The following is an 8350-nucleotide window of genomic DNA, read 5'->3' as shown; positions in this document are numbered from 1 at the left end:
TCTGGGAGATTTATGAGAGGAAATCAGGTGAAGCATAGACAGCGTGTCTCAGGAAAGGGGGTCTGTAAACTCAGCATGCAGCAAGTGGGATAATGGGAAGATGGGCTAAGGAAACCATTTGGACCAGAGTCCACTTACGGCATTCCTACTTTGATTTACTCTTGGAATTGGGCATATGGTTTGCATAGGACCAAAGCTCTAATTTTATATGTGACAAAGGAAGCTAAATTTACCTATGTGAATTAAATATGATAAACTAAATATCCTTATTGTCAATGTGTACATCAATATGTAAGGTATATATATAGTAAATTTACTATATATATAGTAAATCAATATGTAAGGTAAACATATAAATGAAGAATGTGCAAGAATAAAATGGTGACAATTACAATTAGAGGTTACATTTTCTTGCTATCATCTCCCAGACATATTTTACCAATCTTGCTTATTGTTATATTTCCATATATAATATAATTATAAGGAGCTCTGGTGGCGTAGTGAGTTACACTGAGCTGCTTAACACCAGGTCAGCAATTTGAAACTACCACTGTTTTGCGGGAGAAAGATGCAGTTGTCTATTTCTGTAAAGATTTCAAGTCTTAGCAACACAAAGGGGAAGTTCTACTCTGCCCCACATCTCACTATGAGTCAGAATCGACTTGATGGCAATGCGTTTTTTAAATATATAGCTTAATGATTGTTTGGCATACTGTATAACTAATTTGGTTGTCTTAGTATGGGTCCCCCCCCATGGCAGGCCTTGAGACAAGGAATTAGATGCAGTTGGCTTATTTAGGATGCGAACTCAGGCAGCCAAGGCAGGTCGAGTGGTATGGGGAAAGAGAACAATAAAGTGGATGTATGAATGAGCAGCCTACCATTGCAGGCAATTTGAGTTCAGTCTCATTGGGGACATTGTGAGAAACCATATGAAACATATTTCAGAATTGTCACACTGGTTAATGGAAGGTTAAAAGTTTTATATATCACTTACAGTTATCCACTCATTGAGCCTTGAGATAGTTAAGGTTTCTTGGGCCAACCTGGCTGATAAATACATGTGGGGTTAATTGAACGGCGGAGAGATAAATGGCTCGGTGAACCTTGCCTTTCTAGCTCTTGGGTCTCTTGCTTTCTAATGGTCGGATCAGACTGCAGGTGCTTTAGCCGGTCCACAGTTTCAGCTGGCAAGGCTCACTTCCTGCAGAACATCCCTGAGGAGAAGCCACAGGGACCTACCCTTATGCAGCCCTGGTTGCTGGAGCAGCCGTGTGGAGACCCTGCCAGCGCTGAGATGCTTACACGTTCATTGATTCAGCTTTCCTCCTGCAGTCAGCGTCATTTCGTGTGTTTTGTGAGATTAAGGCGGTCTTTGTAGATTGGTGTCGGACATATGGGCTAATGTTAGACTTATGGGCTTGGGCAGCACTGGGTTGGAATGCTTTCTTAATGTACATTTGCCCTTTATATAAAACTCATATTCATATCTGTGGATTTGGTGCCCTAGTTTACCCAGACTAACACAAGGCGGTTCTCAACCTGTGAGTCGCGACCCCTTTGCGGGGTTGAACGACTGTTTTACAGGGGTCACCAGATTCCTAACAGCAGCAAAATGACAGTTATGAAGTAGCAATGACAATAATTTTATGGTTGGGGGGTCACCACACATGAGGAGCTGTATTACAGGTCGTAGCATTAGGAAGGTTGAGAACCACTGCTCTGGAGGTTCACTCACTCGCATTCTTTTCCTGTGCCTGGCTGTGATGTCACAGCATGGAGCAAGCTGTGCGGAAGCTGCCAGTGTGCCAGACATCCTCTCTGCTAGATGCAGGTCACCTGGGAGGTTGGCCAGGAGGTAAGGGCATGGACATTGGCAGCCCTTACCACGTGGGAGTCTAGACCCTTGTTTGATCTGCCCAACATTTCCCCCTGGTATGCCGGCCAATCAGGAATTACTAGATTCCATCTTATTCCCTGGACTTTTATATGTGGACTGAGGGAAAGAGAAGATCTCTTTTTTTCTCTCTCTGTGACTTCTGACGGGAAAGAAACAATCTTGGAGCCATGTCCCCTTTGCCAATCCCTCTGATATAAGGAGGAAATCATCTAGGGTAGGAGTGAATGAAGTCAATGCATGAAAAGAGATGCAGAACCAAGGACATGGAGAGACATGGTTCAGTTCTAGCCCAAAGGTCTTCCCTAAAGCTGACAGACTCCTATCAGGTGTTAATGTTAGGTGCCATCAAGTCAATTCTGGCCCCAAGTGGCCCTGTGCACAACAACATGAAACATTGCCTGGTTCTGCACTAGCCTCACAGTTGTTCCTATGCCTGAGCCCACTGTTGCAGCCGCTCTGCCAATCCATCTCCTTAAGAGCCTTCCTCTTTTCCATTGTCCCTCCAACTTACCAAGCATGATGTCCTTTCCCAAGGACTGGCCTCTCCTGACAATACATCCAATATATGTAAGGCAAAGTCTTGTCATCCTTGCTTCTAAGGAGCACCCTGGCTCTACTTCTTCCAACACAGATCTGTTTGTCCTTTTAGCAATCCTTGGTACTTCCAATATTCTTCTCCAGCCCCACAATTCAAATGAATCAATTCTTCTTTTGTCTTCTTTATTCAATGTACAACTTTCACATGCACCGGAGGCAATTGAATACACCACAGCTTGGATCAGGAGCACCTTAGTCCTCAAAGTAACATCATTGCTTTTCAATACAAGTGCAAAAGATTTATCTAATGCAAATAGTTTTTTTGACTTCTTGACCGCTGCTTCCATGAGCATTGTTTGTGGATCCAAGTAAGACAAAATTGTCCACAACTTCAACCTTTTCTCCATTGATCAGAAATGTTACCTATTGGTCCAGTTGTGAGGGTCTTGGTCATTTTTACATTGAGTCATAATCTATACTGAAGGCTGGAATCCTTGATCTCCATCAGCAAGGGCTTCAAGTCCTCCTCACTTTCAGCAAGCTAGGCTGTGTCATCTGCAGATCACAGGCGGTTAAAAGCCTTTACTATCCAATCTTTACGATCAAATAGGGACTCCTCCCATACCACATCTCATGATTCTCCCAGTTTGATATTCCACTCTTTTTTCTAATTCCTATTTTTTTTCTTTACATGCTAGATGAAATTGAATTTCTCCAACCATAGAATAGTTATTAACTCATATACTTGCTTTAATATGTTCTGGGGGGAGAAAAGAGAACCTAAATTAAAAAATAATTTATGGAGATACATATTAACTCTTAAACAGGACAAAGACAAAGGAAAATCATTTGAAAGGGAGACCGTGTGAAGGAGGCCATAGTGGTGTCCAAGGATTTACAGAAACACAGCCACTTAAATAGGACATGGAAAACAAAGGAAAGTGTCACAAAGTCATGACTGGGGACAGATAACCTCTTCACAGTTGCGAGGGGGAAAAGCACCATGATTGGGATACATACACTATGGCAGAAAGAAAAGCTTACAAGACTGGTTCAGGTCACTCCGACCAAGACAATCCTGGATTGGCTCCAATTTCCCTTAAGGGTAAACCCATGCAAGTCCCCGAGGGATAGGCTGCCCTTTCCTGGGCTGGCTAGCAAAAAGGTCCTAATGCATCCTGCTTGAGGAAAAAGCTTTTCACCTTTTGGGTCAATAATCAGAAGAACTCAATAGCAGCTGAATCTATGTGGAGACTCAAAAATGGACTGAGAGTTCCCACTGTCAACTGCAGACTTTTGCAAACCTAGTGCTCCGAATTTAAGCTCTAATGCAAATATACATATAATGCACAAATACATAATAGATGATTCACAACAGGCTACACAATTAGTTGACATAAAACAAATTTTACCTTCTAAGAGGTCAAGAATTCTAAGATGGATCGCATAGACTTCATATATATCAATGGAAAAGCAACAGCTGGGAGGAAAATAATGATCTTATCTCTGTTCTAGGAATAGAAGAAAAAACGACATGAAAGTTGTGTGGTCTACAGAGAAGAAAAGACTGTTTTAGAAGCTCCTGCTTAGAAAGGTGGGTTTTATGTAGAACATCAAAGTGCAGAGGGATCAGGACAGGAGGACGCCATCAAGAAATGCTCCGTATCTGCAACGGGGCCTCGGTGTTTGTTGTCCTAAAGGGTTTTTAAAAGTTGGTTTACTATGTATGCATTATCTTAACTATTTAGTACTTCACAATGACATCTTACAAGTAAACACTTCTGCATCCCCTCTTTTTCTTGGCTTTCACTATTGGAAACAAATTTAAGAATAAATGACTTCATAACACATTTACCCACCTTATATGTCTATTAACTTATCTTTTTTAAAAATAGCATATTTCTTCACTTCTCTGAATGTGCTCCTATTAAATCCTGCTTGATTTTCTATTGGATATTTTCATGACACATTCTCAATTTGGAAAAACAGAAACAAACCTTAAAAATAATTTGTAATACTTACCTGGCAGGGAAGATACCATGATCACAAAGGTGGTTTTCCCAGGGCGAGGCTTATCCGTTGCACTCTGGATGTGCTGACCCCCGTGATTTCCCCAAATGTGTGAAACTCGACTGCATAATTCGTGGCAGTGAGGGAACTGCGTTCACATTCTCCCCTGAAAAAAAAATTGTATTTATAAATACGAGGGAGCCTTCAAAAATTTATGGTAAAACATCAATACCTTTCAATTCTGTTTTTCCATGAAATGTTTGAAACCTCATATCAACCAGGATATATTTTCATGTAAATTTTTAAGAAAACACAAGAAATTGACTTATATATGATTCTGATGAAAATCTTTGTAAAGTTTACTATAATTTAACAAACTTTTGAATAGCTTATGTTGATGTGGGATTATGCTAAACCTAAAATAATAGGTTGTTGGTCTTTTTTAAAGGCTATCAGAGGATTCTTGTAATTGGAGAAGTACTTTAGTAATAGCTACCATGAAATTATTGTGATACTTGACTATCCTTCAGTTGATTTCTGAGAAAGGAGACCTGGAATCATCAGATTGCCACACTGGCATTTGTTGACCTCAGGGAAACACTGCTTATAGCTAAATTGTGCCAACATAGGGAAATCGGAAAAATGTCTACCCAGAAAAACTGGAGTCAGAAAGCAAAGGTTACGGAGAAAAGAGGAGGTCTTAGTGAGTCTGAGCATAAGGGCAGCATTGGGCTGTAACCAAGAAATGAGCTATGAGGTGATAGATAGTAGGGAGATTAGAAACAAGTGGAATGAAGAATATGCTAACAGTGTGAACAATGAGAAGGGGGAAGACCCTCTTTTCTGTGGTGCCAGGAGGGCAACTGAGAGCTTACAGGAGCCACTCAAAACTTGACACTGTCATAAATCAAATAACTGGGAATGAAAGCATTTCCAGTAGTTTATTAATTCCAGATATCACATGATTTGCTTGATTAATTTGATCCTCCCCTCAAATGGTTGTATCAATTTATATTTGCATCTGGAGTCTATGAGAATTATAGTTGTTCCACAGCCTCAACTACTAGTTGGTCTTGTCTTTTTATGTATTAGCATCATCAATATTAAAGGAAAATAAAGTTTCTCTATCCCATGAGAAAAAAAATGTTGAAAACCAATGTTCTACAATCTGAATGAATCATAAAAGCAAGTTAAGAATAGGCACTGCCATTTAGACTAGTCTTGTGAGAAAAATCACTTAATCTCCTTATGTTAAGCTATTATTATTTGTCTTACTTTGGGCATGCTATCAGGAGAGCCCGATCCCTGGAAAAGGCATCACACTTGGTAAAGTGGAGATTCAGCGGAAAGAAGAGAACCCTCGGCGAGGTGGACTGATATAGGGCCCATAGCAAGGAGCTCAGTTAACTCGACAGCACGGTACCTAACAATAATCATTATCTGTAAAATTAGAATAATAATTCATAGTGTTGATGTGAAGATTGACAAATTTAAGATCTCTGAAGTAAATTGTGTTCCCAATGCTAAGTTATTAAATAAGCATATGATCAATGAGCATTGCTATTATATAAGCATGTAATCAATAAACGTTGCTAGGTGCGTGCTTCCATGATGTCTTAGCTACTTAGTGCTTCTGCAACACCAGGACTGTACTAAGTGGCGATGGAGGGGGATGTATCCAACCACCTCTAGTTTCCATATTGCCATGAGGCAGGGATCACACATGCTTTCACCCATCATCCTTTTTCATCCTGCTCTGTCCGTCACCAACAATTCTTCCCACAGAATTCGACTTCTGTGCTGGGTGTGGTAATTTGTTGCAATGGCCAAACAGAAATCACAGACAATACTCAAAATTAATAGAGTTTATTAGGGAAGTTAGTAGGTTACTATAAGTCAGGATTGGCAAACAGTAAGGATACAACCGATGGTCCACAGCAATACCGCTCCCGAGTCAGCACGTAGATCTTCCTCAGGTTCTCAGCCTCTCAGCCATGGGGTCACTTGGCCTTTGCCTCCATGGACCAGGAAGCCAACCCACCTGTCGCTCTGTCCCACAGTTCCACATTCTATGGCCGGGTGAGGAGAAAGTACCCCATAGCTTGGTGCTGCTCTGCTGAGTCTCTGCATCAGTCTTTGGTGCATCTGATCTCGGTGGCCTCCACCATGTTCAGAGATTGTAGAGAGGCTCTTCCGAATGGTCCTGCAATTTTTCTCTCTGTCCAAATGGCTCTTGTTTACTGAGGAATGGCTTTGATGGAGGTTTATGATAAAGAGAAGGCAAAACAGCTTCCACAAACTGTCAATTTATACTGAGTAGGCCACACCCCAAGTGAAACATCCCTACATTGAACCAGTACTGTGACCAGATTAAGGAGGTCTATTTTCCCTAAAACTGCTTGGCTGTGTCCCAGAAGATCCCTCATGGAGTTGAACATGCTATGTTAGGTCATATCATGGGAGGATCCTGGCCTGCTCAAGTTGACATAAAACCTGATTATCACAGATGTTATAATATATTAAGGGATCAAAGTTTTCCTATAAAACTTGTTTAAAAGGTTATAATTTTAAAACAGTGTGCAGCAATTTCAATAGAGTTACAATTTAGTAGTTTCAGGTTAATGGCATTAAATTATAAAGTCATTAAAAGTAATTTCACAATGTTGAAAAACAATTAAAACTATTTAAAAACTAGAAGTAGGGAAGCAGAATCACAAAATATCAGTCATGTATGTAATCTTGTTTCTGCTTCTTAGAATCAGCTACCTGTTTCTGAAGTTGCTGGCTTCTGATTGCTAGGGAGTTAGAATCTTCAGTCTCAAGCCTCCCACCGATTGACAAATCCAGATAGTTGCTTTAACTTTCTCTAATGATGGCAAATTAATTCAAGGGTCAATTCTTTTTAATTTTGCTGCACAAAGTTTAGTTAAAATAGTTGAAGATGAAACCTTCCAGTGAAGTTCTAAAGAATCATTTATTTGGTATATTTTCCAGTAAACAAAACATTCATGGTTTCTATTGTCTTTAAGTTTTAGTTTTCCATGAACTTTTTGAAATTTCTCATAGTTTCCTAGGTTAACATTAGAGGAAGAGAGTCAGGGTTTTGTTCCCAAACATTTCTTTAACTTGAAAACAATATTTTTAGAGGATTGCATTAATGATTAATAATATTCAGGTTGGACTAAGTTACCATTGGTAGAGGCAAGCAAGGAAGGAACATAGGCCTCCAAATATCTATTTTATAAAGAATGAAATCAGGAGATCTGAAAGGAGATTTTTTTTTAATTTGAAAGAACTAAAGGGGGAATTTTAGTTCGGGTGAAAGCTAAGGATTTGGAAAAATAGTGAGCTCTGAGTTTTTATTGTGCCATTAGTATTTTCTACAAGTCAAGTGGACTGGCCATGGGAAGGCAATGGAATCTCTGGATGGAGATGGAGGAGATTTAGTGTAATTCTTGAATTATTTAACCAGTAAATGGGTTTCTTGATCACTATAAAGAAATGTTGGGGTTATCCCAGTGTGATTTATATTTTGGAGGATGATCTTTTCTACAAAAGAATCATCAACAATGTACAGTCTCTACCCACTTTGAAAATCTAAAAGTCATTATTAAAGTATGTTTATAACCATTCACATTCCTGATCCAGCTGGCAGCATAGTCCCTGCCTGGCCTATCTGCCTATCTGACAAAGGCTGTTCTGCCACCATTCATCCCTCCCATGGAACTCTTCTTTCCCCATAGTCTACTTTTCTGTGAGGTTCAGTAATCCATTTCCATGGCCACACACAGTCACAGATGATGTGGACCATGATGGAGTTTATTAGGGAAGTTAACAGGTTACAATTCGGGTGAAAAATACTTAGGGTACAGTTGTTCAGGGAGGACAGTTTCTTCTCTGTCA

General features: G+C 40.0%; 1 non-coding gene across 1 annotated transcript; it reads left to right on the top strand.

The window, feature by feature from the left end:
• Positions 1-4451: 4451 nt before the first annotated feature.
• Positions 4452-4616, top strand: LOC115872256. The gene has a single exon (XR_004047762.1). It is a non-coding gene; the product is annotated as a U1 spliceosomal RNA (small nuclear RNA).
• Positions 4617-8350: the final 3734 nt, after the last annotated feature.

The sequence above is a fragment of the Echinops telfairi genome, unplaced genomic scaffold, assembly GCF_000313985.2.
Source record: "Echinops telfairi isolate 266 unplaced genomic scaffold, ASM31398v2 ScPeMD7_7421;HRSCAF=8459, whole genome shotgun sequence".
Lineage (NCBI taxonomy): Eukaryota > Metazoa > Chordata > Mammalia > Afrosoricida > Tenrecidae > Echinops > Echinops telfairi.
Note: the sequence above shows the minus strand (reverse complement) of the source record. Positions and strands in the feature narration are given on the sequence as shown.